General features: G+C 44.2%; 1 long non-coding RNA gene across 1 annotated transcript; it reads left to right on the top strand.

Annotated features, from left to right (window-relative positions):
- Positions 1-12,722: 12,722 nt before the first annotated feature.
- LOC108923547 (uncharacterized) lies at positions 12,723-14,426 on the top strand. Its single transcript, XR_001965235.2, has 3 exons — positions 12,723-13,167; positions 13,266-13,378; positions 14,391-14,426. It is a non-coding gene; the product is annotated as an uncharacterized LOC108923547 (long non-coding RNA).
- Positions 14,427-14,634: the final 208 nt, after the last annotated feature.

Here is a 14,634-nt window from a genome sequence, read left to right as displayed (position 1 = left end):
TTCTTAAAGATAGGGACCACGACCCCAGTTTGCCAATCCAAAGGCACTGTCCCTGAGGTCCATGCAACATTGCAGAGGTGTGTCAGCCACGACAGCCCTACAGCATCCAGGGCCTTAAGCGGTTCTGGGCAAATCTCATCCATCCCTGGTGCTTTGCCACTGCGGAGCTTTCCAACTACTTCAGTGATTTCCATCAGTGAAATGGACTCTGACAGCCCAGAAGCCTCTTGCCCTGACTCCTGTAAGGGAGGCATACAGTAGAGTTCCTCAAAGTGCTCCTTCCACCAACCGACAATGTCCTTATTAGAGGTCTGAATTTCTCCACCCTTGCTGAGCACAGTCTTAGCGAAGCTCCTCTGACCCCTCCTGAACCGCCGGATGGTTCTTCAGAACCTCTTTGAAACCGACCGATGGTCATTTTCCACAGACTCTCCAAATTCCTCCCATGCCCTGGATTTTGCTTCTGCAACCGCAGCCGCTGCTGCCCTTTTTGCCTGCCAGTACCTGTCTGCTGAGTCAGGAGTCCCCAGAGCCAATCAGGCCCTAAAGGCCTCCTTCTTCAGCTTGACGGCTTCCCTCACCACCGGTGTCCACCAGCGAGTTCTCGGGTTGCTGCCATGACTGGCACCAACAAGCTTTTGGCCACAGCTTTGCCTGGCTGTTTCCACAATGAAGGTTTTGAACAGGGTCCATTCAGACTCCATGTCCCCTACCTCCTCCAGGACATGGGAGAAGCTCTCCCGGAGGTGCGAGTTGAAATCATTCCGGACAGGGTCCTCTGACAGTCCTTCCCAGTACACCCTTACTAAATACTTGGGCCTCCCGGGTCTGTCCATTAGTTTTCCCCGCCATCTGCTCCAACTCACCACCAGATGGTGATCGGTTGACAGCTCAGCACCTCTCTTCACCCGAGTGTCTAGAACATGTTGCCTCAAGTCAGATGAAACGACTACAAAATTGATCATTCACCACTGGCCCAAGGAGCTCTGGTACCAAGTACACTTACGAGCATCCTTGTGTTCAAACATGGTGTTTGTTATGGACAAACCATGACTAGCACAGAAGTCCAATAACATTTCACTGTTTCGGTTCAGATCAGGCAAGCCGTTCTTCCCAATCACGCTCCGCCAGATTTTCTAGTCATTGCCAACGTGAGCGTTGAAGTCCCCCAGCAGGACTATAGAGTCTGTTAGTGGGGCCCTGTCCAGAACCTCACCCACCCTCTCCAAGAAGGTTGAATACTCTGAACTGCTGTTTGGTGCATAAGTGCACACACAACAGTCAAAGTTTTCCTCTCTGTGACCTTAAGTCGCATTGAGGCGATCCTTTTGTCCACCGGGATAAACTCCAACTGTATGGCAGCCAGCCTGTGGCTTGTGAATATCCCCACACCCGCCCGACACCTCTCACCCTGTGCAACTCCTGAGTAGGAGAGAGACCACCCCCGTATCAAGGAGTTTGGTTCCAGAGCCGACACTGTGAGTGGAGATGAACCCAACTATATCTAGTTGGTATCTCTCAAACTCCCGCACCAGTTCCGGCTCCTGCCCCCCAGTGAGGTTACATTCCATGTGCCAAGAGCCAGTTTCTGTCATGAGGGGCCACACTGCCACCTGCCACCCTGCTTGCTTCTGCCGCCTGATACACATCGCACCCAACCCCCATGTTGGACATTGCGGGTGGTGGGCCCACATGGCCCCCCCATGTTGCCTTTTCATACTGAACCCGGCTGGGTTACACGGGCTGCCTGGCCACCAGGCGCTCGCCTAGGAACACTACCCCCAGGCCTGGCTCCAGGGGTAGGTTCCGGTGACCCTATTCTGGGCAGAGTAAACATTTCCTTGTTTACTTTTTCTATGGAGGTTTTTTGATTGTGTTAGTCTGGATCTTCACTCCAGACCTGCTCACCTTGGGAGACCCTACCAGGAACATACTGCTCCTGACGACATAGCTCTGGAGATCCCTAGATTATGCAAGCCCTTCCTCCACGCCATTCCACCCCAAAATGTAATTCCATCTGGCTGTGTTTATTTTTCCCACCTATGTACCAAAGCATATTAAATTTACTTGTTAATTTTTTTTTCTTGTTGAGCATGGTCTCCAGATAATAAGACCTGAGGAGGCCAGCTGGCGGTCACAGACGCACCCATTGTCGACTGAAGATTATAACCAACTGCCATGATGGACGAGATGTACCTTGCCGAACTGGGAAATTAAGCTACCATACAGCAACAATCCCATTATTACTTACTTACTTATTAAACTGGCTTAGAAGTCTTATTAAATCTAGAAAGCCCAGGAGGGGTGGGCAGCCACTGGTCCTTGGACCTCCAGTGTCACGTCCACGCCCACATCACAATCGACAGCACCTGAAGACAATCAAGCGCCTGATGACAATTAGAACTTTCTGCTTTAAAAGACCCTCCTCGGCTCCTTCACACTCACAGAATCTCAGTGAGACAACCATCCTCCCTAGTGCTCATACCTCAATCTCCTTCATTCCTAGTCCCTGTTTTTCATTCCCCAGCTCTGACCATTCGCCTCGTCTCCTGACTATGTCCACGGATCTTCGCTCAAACTCTAACTGCTGATTGATTGACTCTTCTCCGGTTCCCGACGAGAACTTGCCTGACCCCTCGGTTTCTGACAAACGATATTGCACGTGGGTCCGGCTGTTCCCATGTCCTTGGTTCAGCGTGACACCCAGAGGTTTTTTCTCCCTCGGTTTTCATTTGGGAGTTTGTGTTGCTTTCCTCCATAGCCAGTAAACATACTTATAATTCTAAAAATCATTATGTTACAATAGTCTGTATTCAACTGTCTTCTTTGTTTTGATGTACCTGTTTTTCTTGCCATAAGGGGGGTGCAGTGGCACAGCAGGTATGACCAGGTCCTACTCTCTGGTGGGTCTGGGGTTCTATTCCTGCTTGGGGTGCCTTGCGACAGACTGGCATCCCGTCCTGTGTGTGTCCCCTCCCCCTCCCCCTCCAGCCTTGCGCCCTGTGTTGCCAGGTTAGGCTCTGGTTTGCCATGACCCCACTTAGGACAAGCGGTTTCAGTCAATGTGTGTATTTTTCTTGCCTTATGTCTGTTTTAAAGTGCTCTGTGTCACTGCGTGAGAAGAGCGCTCTATAAATATAAATTGAATTAAATTTAAATGCAACATGCAATTCTTAGAATTTTTTTGGACATGTTTTAGATGATTTTTGTGATACTGATTTCATTTTTGTTCCATAAAATTGGGATGTATTGCTGGGGATTGGAATCTAAAATTCAGTAGCAACAATCAAGAACTTTTATTCCAAAATTTGAAATAATGAGACTCTTCGCCCATCCCCGACAACAAGCACTTGCTTGATCCCTCGATTCCTGCCAAACGATCCTGCACTTGTGTCCAGCCGTCCCCACGTCCTCCGTTCCGCATGACAGAGAGTTTGAAAATCAAGTCTGATGTACACAAATAATCTCAGCATGAGTATTTGCCTCTGGAAGTCTTTTGAGCCTAGAGTGTTTCTGTTGAAATTGGAATTTAGAATGAGCTATGTGAAAAATAAGGTATGTCTCCTTAGAAACAGAAACAATAGAAATCACAGAAATTTTACCCTGAACAGCCAATCACTCCATGAAGCCTGTTTGCTTTTAGATCACCTTTTGACAGAGCCAGTAGGAAAGAAAAATCTCTTAAAGCTTTCTCCTAAGATTCTCCATTGTCAAAATTAGAAACTTTTACTTTCACAGAGAAGTCAGTTTGCTGTGAATATTGTTGCATAATGTATTTTTGACTTCAGCCTGCACTCCTATTATCACCCAACAGAGGACACTCTCACCTGAGTTCTGAAAGTATCAAGCATGGCTATGTTTGATTTTGTTCTGGTAGGATTATACAATCATGGTTATTCTAAGTTTCTGAATGTTTTTTTTTGTGAATGTGTTATTCAAGATCACTTTTTTCAGGTCTCTGTTAATGCAGGATTAGGAAACATGACTAACCAGTGGGTTCTTACATTTTACATTTATTTAGCAGACACTTTTCTCCAAAGCGACTTACAATGGATACTGTATAGTGTTATCAACCCACACACCTTACTCACCAAGGTGACTTACACTGCTAGATACACTACTTACAATGGGTCATTCATTCATACATCAGTGACACTCTGTGTCACTCACACAGTATGGGTGAACCTGAACAGCATGTTTTTGTACTGTGGGAGGAAACCAGAGCACCCAGAGGAAACCCACACAGACACAGGGAGAACATGCAAATGCCACAATGACTGAGCAGGGATCAAACCCACGTTCTCTCACACCTCCCAGGTGCTGCGAGACAGCAGCACTACTCACTGTGCCACCATGCCACCCACTGGTAGTTGTACAAGTCAATGATATTTTAATATTCTCCTCAATTTATACACTGGTGTGACAGGTGTGCTACACCCAGAAGAGATACAAACAACATCTGTGTGTAAATGCATAGAAGTTTCAGTTTAATTAGTGAACTGTTTCCAAAAATGTGTTCTTAATCTGCAAGTCTAGATGGATAACAAAATAATATAAGCAATTCTCTTAACCTGGTCCCCAGACAGTAAAAGGCATGTAGCCTTTTACTGGATTTGTAAACTTTCATTGGCATTTTATCTGTAGATTTATTTCAGACAGTCCAACTGTAGGCCATTAAGGGCACACTTAAATTGTGGTCACAGGTAGTTGTCTAAAGCAATGTTTCTCCAGTGTTCCTGATCTTTGACTAAGTCTCTGCCTATCATAGAAGAGGTTGACAGGGGTTTCAGGAAAACTATCATGGAGACAGAGCTCACAATGCAACATGCATTCCTGTAGCTTTTCTCATTTAAGATTTTCTGGTCTAATCTAGAGTTATAATACTGGTAACAGGAACCATTGGCCATAAAACTGCACCTTGATAAGTAAAGACATTTGCAGGAGGAAGTTATTCACCCTTCCACAGTTCTCACATACCATCACAACCTAGTACATACACAGAATGCACAAGGTGTATCGTAGTTCTAGGCAGGCATGCTGAGCAATGTTTGTACCCACATCAGTCTTACACTGAGTTACAGACATGGTTAAAATAATACTAAAGCAGGAACACTATGAAGCATCCACAAGCATTCCCAGATTTCCTCCTAGGAAAAAACTGCTGTCTTGTATCATTGCACTGATTAGGTGCAATGTTAGAGATACCATCTGTACTGTTTCAGAGACTAATTGTCTATCCAGAAATCAACCTGCAAAGTTCATTATTTCAATGTAATTGAGTCTTTTGGTTAGACTCAGTTGAAACATTCGTTCCACACCTCCAACATCCAGAAGTTAGAAGGACCACTGAAAATGTCTAAATAATTCTGTTGACTTTCTTATCTGAGTGATATTCTATGGATTATGTCAGTTAGTGCTAAGTGAATAAATTTAAATGTTAATGCTCTACATGGTCAGCTGAAGTCTTCTAGATAATCTTTAGTATTATTTGAGTCTCTAACTAATAGGGGGTGCAGTGGTGCAGTGGGTTGGACCACAGTCCTGCTCTCCGGTGGGTCTGGGGTTTGAGTCCCGCTTGGGGTGCCTTGCGGCGGACTGGTGTCCTGTCCTGGGTGTGTCCCCTTCCCCCTCCGGCCTTATGCCCTGTGTTGCCGGGTAGGCTCTGTGACCCTGTAGGGGACAAGCAGTTCTGAAAATGTGTGTGTGTGTGTGTCTCTAACTACAGCTAAAGAAAATTAACATTGTCAGTTGAGTAGAAACAGCACTCAACCAAAAATAAAAGCAGTTACATTTAAATAAAAAAATTCACACACATTGTACCCCTTGTCCCCATATGGGACAAGCAGTACTCTGTGTGTGTGTGCTTGGAGTCATAAAATCAGTGAAGGAATTTGGTGTGAAAGGGAAATGTTCTTCTACCTGATTCTTTAAAAGGGCAAAGGTGTTCCCATCAGCTCCAGATAATTACCTGGAAATTCATGGGTAGTGTAAAGATGCAAAGCTCGCCTCTTTATATACTGTGAGAACATACCAGATACTGGCTGACCACCGACTCTCAAGTGTGAGGTGTGTAACAAATTTGAACGTCTCCATTCTGGTCAGTCAAAAAGCAAGCTGCCTGGGGATTTGCATGTTCATATTTCCACTGCATTGTGTGAGGGCAATAAACAACCAAATACATGGCATACCCCTGAAGCTTTTGTGTTCATGGATGTAGGTGATCCAGAGCCAGTCCATTTACATAATTTGGCTGTTCTATGGAAAGCAAAATAGGAATATAGAGATTGTGAAGTTTTTGACAAAGACCCTCGTATTTCTGTCTTTCATATGAAATACACATTTCCCTACTATGGCAGTGTTCATGACACTGGTATTCACAAATTCTATGTATACTGCTGGACCACATCACAATTGTATGTTTATAAAATGCAGGCAAAAAAGTATTCCTCTGTTGTTGCTTTTTGACATCACAGATTCATTGGTCAAAAAACTGAAGCAACTTTAGGGTGTATCAGACCACATTTTTTTTGTACCAAGGTTTGTTAATACCAAGTAGCAAAGAGGAAGCCATGAAAGTTCTTGTAGTTCAGATGTTATCAGAGAAGCATGACATCAATGCTATATGTTTTTGACTCACAGAATGGACACATGCAGGTGCTCCAGTGACGAAAGAAACTGAGTGATTTTTCTATTGCCTTATTAGAGGACATAGTGATTTGTTAACATACATTAACCAGTACTTCAGAGTGCTGCTGAGAAATATGGCTTCCAAACTGACGCCATGCTTCATCAGAGTTGACATCGCACATTGCGTCAAGCTTGTCACCATGTGGAACTGTCTGAGGAAAAGGGGGAGGAGAGTCAGAGAGTTCTACATAAGCTCAGAAGCACAGCTCACAATGTCACTGTCGCTTGGTGATGCTAAATATCTTATCAAGGCCAGTTTTGTAGTTGCCTTAAGTGAAGGTGAAGGCAGTGATGAAGTTGGAAAGCCTGTAATGTCTGAGATATGCAAAATCTTTCTCAAGAAGAGATTTCCTGAAGGATGTGAGGCTTTACCACTCACTGAACTGTCTGAAAGAAATGAAGGTGAAGGAAACCTTGAGGAATGCCCAACAGCACTGAAAGAATAGGTGGTCAAGTTGCATGAAGAATGCAAGTTGTTAGCTGTTGCCAGTAATGACAGAGATAACTTGCATTTTCTCCTCAGATTGTTTCTCATGTGGGGGGTGTGGTGGTGCAGTGGCGCAGTGGCGCAGTGGGTTGGACCAAGTCCTGCTCTCCAGTGGGCCTAGGGTTTGAGTCCCACTTGGGGTGCCTTGTGACAGACTGGCATCCTGTCCTGGGTGTGTCCCCTCCCCCTCCAGCCTTACATCCTGTGTTGCCAGGTAGGCTCCGTGACCCCGTGTGGGACAAGCAGTTCTGAAAGTGTGTGTGTGTGTGTGTGTTTCTCATGTCACCAGACTTTGCTGTTATCTGAGAGGGATAATGGCTTAACAATAAAAATATTATTGCAAGTTCTGCTAATGTGGAGGTAGGATTCAAAAATCTGAAACAGGCTTTCTCAAGCATGAAACTTTGCCAATGAGAACAGACAAGTTTACATTAATTTACCAGATGCTTTTCTCCAAAGCAACTTACAATGAATACTATGTAGTATTACCAGCCCACACACCTTATTCAGAAAGGTGACTTATACAGCTACATTTATTAATTTAGCCGACATTTTTCTCCAAAGTAAGTTACAATTATTTACCCATTTATACAGGTGGGTAATTTTACTGGAGCAATTGAGGTGAGGCTTGACCCTCCCACCTTTGAGCCTAAAGGCAGTTGTTCTAACCACTATACTACCAGCTGTCCCCAACTAGGTGCACTACTTATAATGGGTCACTCATCCATACATCAGTGGAACACACTCTCTGTGTCACTCACGCTATGGCGAACCTGAACAGCATCTCTTTGGACCCACAGAGACATGGGGAGAAAATATAAACTCCACACAGACTGAGTTGAGATCAAACCCATGTTCTCTTGCACCACCTAGGTTCTGTGAGGCAGTAGTGCTACTTGCTGTACTTGGCCTGTGATGCAGAACTGGACAGAACAGACACCGAATCAGGTATAAATCAGGACTTGGTTTACTCACCAAAAAACAGGGCTGTTGAAAATTGGAGAGGACGTAGTATTCCACCCAAAAAAACGAATACATACCTTACACCTTGTAAAGAGTGGCTGCGTGCAGACTCGTCAACAGTGGTGAAAAAGGTACAACTAGGTTTGCTAAGGAACGGTAACATCAGAGCGCTGCAACCTGTGAAAGTCTCCATAGACACAGTCGGTGTCATTAATAGTTGTGCCTTTAATGCATTTTGTCAGTGCCTCTGTAGTGCCTTCTGTGACAGTCCCTTTAACAACAGCTTTATAAAAGCAGAGGCTAGTGAAGTTTAAATTTTTTACCTTGTGAAAACAAAAGCTGAGAAGGGTGTGCAAAGAGGAATCTATGTCATCCGAGCTAAACGTCTTCAGGACATATTTGGAGCTGAACAAATACAGTCAGGACTACAGCAGGTTAGTGCAACATCTCAACTGTTGTGTCAGATGTGTTGGCAACAGCTCCCAGCATAGTAGCTAAGACAAAATGTTATTCAAAGACATGTTCACGCTATGCTGGAGAGTTACGCAATATTGCCTTTGTGTCAATAGACAGAGACACTGAATGCAAGACGTGTGTAAGCACTTCAGTTGGCAATTGAAAAACACATTCATTTAGACAAATCCAAGTGTCTCTCCCTGTAGCACGCCGGGGCGGTCTGAAGAGGGGGTGGAGCCGGGGACGGGCCAGCAGCTGCTGAAGCTAATTAATGCCTTATTTCTTTCCCCGGACCGGCCAGTGAGAGAGAGAGAAAGACTGGGGAGCCGATGATGGAAATGACCCCAAGATGTCAGTGATCCTGAGCACGACCCCAACTCCGACCCCGACCGCAACTCCACACATCAAGTTCCCCCCACGATCTATCCATTCCCTGAATAAAAGCCCCCCCCACGAGATCTTTTTGCCTGTGCCGGTGCTTCTTTTCCACACTCCCGTATCCAGAATATAGAAGACACTCCCCAGAACATGCAAGTTTTTGATCCCACTGTTTCACAGCAGGGGGCGCGGTGGCGCAGTGGGTTGGACCAGGTCCTGCTCTCCGGTGGGTCAGGGGTTCGAGTCCCGCTTGGGGTGCCTTGCGGCGGACTGGCGTCCCGTCCTGGGTGTGTCCCCTCCCCCTCCGGCCTTACGCCCTGTGTTACTGGGTAGGCTCCGGTTCCCCGCGACCCCGTACGGGACAAGCGGTTCTGAAAATGTGTGTGTGTGTGTGTGTTTCACAGCACATTCTTGCATGTAGACTCTCACAGTACAGCACACCCTGACTGCAAGACAGCACCTCTGTGTTAACGATGACACAAAAGATTAGCTCTCTGGGCTAATATATCCCTTTATATTTAAAAGAGATAAAACCTTGGTTTGCACGGCCCACATCGGCACAAATGTAGCACTTATCAATGCGCCCAAATTCAAGTGTCTGCAACATTGTAGGGGGGCTGGTGATGTCTCTTCCAGTGTAAACAAGCTCCATTGTCTCCAAAAGTAAAAGAGATGGAACCGCACTTTAAACCTCACAAACCGGCACAATTGTAGCACTAACAAAAAATGTGTTTGTTTTTATTTCTGCTGTTTGTGTGGGGGGGGTGGCAGCTTCATGGATCTGTGTGACATCATGTGAAATATTATCCTTATATTTAAAAAAGTCAAAGAGATAGGACCACGGTTTAAACAACACAAATGTAGCACCAACGAAAAATGTTTGATTTTATTTGTGCTGTTTGTTGGGGGGATGGCAACTTCACAGATCCAGGTGACGTCACGTGAAATACTCCCCTTTATATGTAAAAAAGGCAAAGAGAGAGAACCACAGTTCGAATGGCACAAATGTAACACTAATGAATGAGCCCAAATTCAAGTTTCGACAACATTGTAGAGGGGCTGGAGTGATGTCACTTCCGGGAAAAAATAAATGTTAATATCTCATAAACAGCAACGGCACAAATTCTAATTTTTACAGCATAAATGTAGCACTAATGAATCATGAGGTTTTCTTCATTTGTGCTGTTTGTAGGTGGGCTAACTTCATGGAGCTGAACATTAGTTTCTTTAATGTTTCTCACTCTCACTCTCTATTATCAATGCTGTAGTTGTTACAACCATGCCCACAACTCATCTAGCAACACCTGGCTCCAGTTAAGCACCTGGTTTCAATCGGAGCACTCAGCTACAAAAGGCACTTCTCAGTTGCGGAATCACACTCGAGACAACTCTTCCCTCTGTGTTCTCAAACCTACTTTGCGTTGCTCTTCCAAGTCCTGTCCCTCATTGTTCCCCAGTCCCATTCCACGTCTCTTTGACAACGACTGCCCACCTTGTCCCTCAACCACGATTTCGGATCCTCGCCTCTGTTCAGTTCGCTGATCAACCGACCATTTGCCTGTCCCCGACCACAAGAACATGTCCAGTCCTTTGATTCTGAATAAACGATCCTGCACTTGGGTCCAGCCTCCTCCGTGTTATCTGTTCATCATGACAATAGTAACATTTAATATTATCTCTTTCTATGTGTCTGTATTATAAATACTGTAGTTACATTTATTATTAAGAGGGCCATGGTGGGGGGCACGGTGGCACAGCAGGGTTTGGCTGGTACCTGCTGTCTGGTGGGTCTGGGGTTCAAGCCCTGCTTGGAGTGCCTTGTGACAGACTGGCATCCTGTCCTTGGTGTGTCCCCTCCCCCCCTCAACCTTCCGTCTACTGTTGCCGAGTAGACTCTGGCTTGTCGCGACCCCACTTGGGACAAGAGGTTGTTAACAATGACATGAAATTTATTATTGTTATCATCACATTGTATTATTATTATTACCGCATTGTTATATTAAAGATGTTTTAGTGTACCTCAGTGATTCTTTGTTTTATATGCATAGATGGGTACATGATATACTAAGACCAACATTTGACTAACTAATGTTAAATACCCACCATACCTAACTGTTCAGACTTATGTAAAAATCTGACTTAGATTTACATTTATTCATTTAGCAGACACTTTTGTCCAAAGTGACGTACATCTCAGCAAAAGTACAATTTATGCATTACATTAAGAGAAGGAGACATAGCTGCAGACATGAAAGTCTCAAGCAAACCTAATTTGTTCCCTACCACTTCTTGTACCGAGGTTCATCGTTCAAGTAGGTGTAGAAGACACAGGATAGATAAATCCCGATACCCTCCCACCAATTTTTTTTCTTTTTTTTAAATATTATAAGATACACAAATGAACAAGTACTTTGCCAGAGTAATGGCTGAAAAAAGGTTGTATCTGGGGATGCTTATGGAGTTATGATGCGTGAACAGTTACACCAGAAATGAGCTGGAGAGATCTTGGGCGAAGTGGATCTGGAAAAGGTGGGTTTTCAGACCCTTCTTGAAAATAGACAGAGTTTCCACAGTTTTGAGTGACATGGGAAGGTCATTCCACCACAAAGGACCCAGAACCGAGAACCTCTGAGCTTTGTCTTTCATGCGTGGGACAACCAAGAGAGCAGAAGTAGACGAGTGAAGGGGTCAGGCTGGGGTGTGCCGGTTGATCAAGTCTTGTAAATAGCTGGGAGCAGTTCTATTGATGCATTTGTACACAATAACCAGGGTTTTGAATTTGATTCTTGCAGGTATAGGAAGCCAGTGCAGAGAAATCAGTAGAGGAGATACATGGGAGTGCTTTGGCAAATCAAACACGACTCATGCAGCAACATTTTGTAGAAGCTGCAGAGGTTTGATGGCATTAGCAGGAAGGCCACACAGAAGAGAGTTGCAGTAGTCCAGACGGGAAGTCACCATGGCCTGGACAAGTAGTTGGGAGGAGTCAGTAGTGAGGTAGGGACGGATCCTACGAATATTATGCAGGATGTATCTGCAGGACCGGGTTGTGGCTTCAATATGTTGAGAGAACGATGAACTCGCATCAATCGTTACTGCCAGACTCTTAGTGAAGGAACTAGGCGAAATGAGTGAGTTGTCCAGTTTGATCGAGAAGTTGTGACAGGAGGATAGGCCAGCTGGGAGATAAAGAATCTCTGTTTTGGAGACGTTGAGTTGGAGGTGGTGATCATACATCCATGAAGAGATGTCCGACAGGCAGGCAGCAATGCGTATGAAGATGTCTGACACACCAGGTGGAAAGGAGAGGAAGAGCTGCGTATCATCAGCATAGCAGTGGTATTTGAATCCATGGGAGGCTATGACCTGACCGAGGGAGGAGGTGTAGATGGAGAAAAGAAGAGGACCCAATACCGAGCCCTGCGGAACACCGGTTGAGAGAGGCAGAGGAGAACAAGAGCTCTGCCAGACCACTTAATAGGATCTGTCAGAGAGGTAGGACTCAAACCATCTTAGTGCTGCACCCTTGATCCCAAGCTGGTTAAAAGAGGAGAGTAGAATCTGATGATTTACAGTGTCGAATGCTGCAGAGACTTAAAGACAAACTCATGAACGCAACTCGTGCGTAATCCAGGGACTGCCTGTACGCTGTAAACATAACAACAAGATAAATGTGAGGCATGAGAAGAATGTACTGCAGCATATAAATTCACTGGACCTGACATTTCCTCATTCCCACAGTGTAGAATCGTTCCAGCATGGATTATAAACACTGCGTTGGTAAATGTCTGCTCTTCTTCTTTTTGGCTGTTCTATTTGACATTGCTGGATTGATCATTTTCCTTCTAGGAATTTTTGCACAATTCACCTTCTGGGATTTCTTTGTGCTTTCTGGGCCCATCATTGTCTTCCTCAGCCTGATCTTTTGGATATTCTGGTACATGGGAAACCTCAATGTCTCACCTCAGGAGTTGCTTCTACCACAATGAAAACGTTACTTTTAATTACTATGTTTAAAAAATATGGCAAGTTGAGTGCAATAAGAATGGCTTACGATATGGTTGCCGGAACTGAAAATGTATAGCTACTGCACTGAAAATATTTATTTTAAAATACATGCTCTAAGAAATTAGAGAAGCCCATACTGAAGCTACCTAAATAAAAAAAGACAAGGAATACTCAAATCCAACAAAAAGGTTTGTAGACAGCATCTTCTTTATTTTATCGATAAAACTGAGGAAAATAGACAACTGAGCATTTCTATTTTAATTGTTATATATATTATTCTTTATAGGTAAATTTGTATATCGGAAGTGTTTGGATGAAGAAGGGGAAAGACATCCTTTCAGCCGTGTTCACAGTCTGCAGCAAGATGGAGACATGCCTGTGGCTTAAGAACTGAATGCTGTAAATATCACCTCTGTTTGAGATGCAGTGAGAGTCTATGGCTCACAGGAAAGAAAATCTGCATTTAAATTTGTTTATCAGTACTCCAGATTGTTTGTTTGCTGTGTACAATGGCAAAATATGTACATGTCAAAATGTACATATTCAAAAGTAAATTTCAAAAACAATTTTCACCTGTAAAGGCATAATGAAAGCTATTAATTGCATTGTTTGAATTATTTTAGGTATTAGTACTGAATGTAAAAAAGCTGTTGCATGTGTTTGTGAATAACTGTGTCCAGGGAAATGCATTCTTCAGGCTCTAGTTTACGGGATGGTAGATTTCTAAAAACTTGATTAACAGGCTCTGTCACTGATGTGGCATGAGGAGGAAGGTCATGCGTCATGACAATACCTTGACACCTAGTAAAGTAACTTCTTTGAGTGGCCACTTGCCTTGAATGATTGGCTGAAAGTTCAGCTCAGGAGGGGGAAATATTTAGCTAAGGTTTAAACAACAATGCAGCTGAACCAGTTCTTCAAAGAGCCTATCAAAAGGTCTGAAACAGTCAGACAACAAGAAAAACATCCAGCTACTCTACTTACCCTTGTATCTGTAGACCAATATGTTCTGGAACTTTTGCCTAAAGAGTTGCTCTTTTTATTATTAACATATTGCTATCACCTTTGGTAATACCAGTAGGCCTTCTTCTAGACTTATAACCAGCAGCCTTAAAATTAGTAGTGTGGTGTGTAATGTTATATGTTCCCTAATATAGGTTTTAACAGAGATATTGTCCACTAGTCCTGTGCCAAATCATTTGTTTATTGACTGATGTAAACCCAAATGCAAAAAAATATATATTTTAGAAAATTACATTAAATTTACATAAGCAAATTTTACTTTTTCACTTACTGCCTTTGTCACTTGTTTTTTGTATCCAGTAACAAATACATTTGAATGCTGGCTGCAAACATTTTAAGATACTTACACAACCACACACACATTTTCTGAACTGCTTGTCCCATACAGGGTCGCAGGGAACCGGAGCCTAACACAGCAACTCAGGGCGTGGGGCTGGAGGGGGGAGGGGACACACCCAGGACGGGACGCCAGTCCGTCGCAAGGCACCCCAAGTAGGACTCGAACCCCAGACCCACCGGAGAGCAGGACCTGCACCACCGCGCCCCCCGCCTTACACAATCATCAGTTATAAAATTTAATGTAAGAAAATACCATGCATTATAGCAGGTACACTTAATGCACAACCATTAGG

The sequence above is a fragment of the Scleropages formosus genome, chromosome 5, assembly GCF_900964775.1.
Source record: "Scleropages formosus chromosome 5, fSclFor1.1, whole genome shotgun sequence".
In the NCBI taxonomy this organism is placed as follows: Eukaryota; Metazoa; Chordata; class Actinopteri; order Osteoglossiformes; family Osteoglossidae; genus Scleropages; species Scleropages formosus.
The sequence above is the reverse complement of the archived record's forward strand: the minus strand, read 5'-3'. Positions and strand labels throughout refer to the sequence as shown.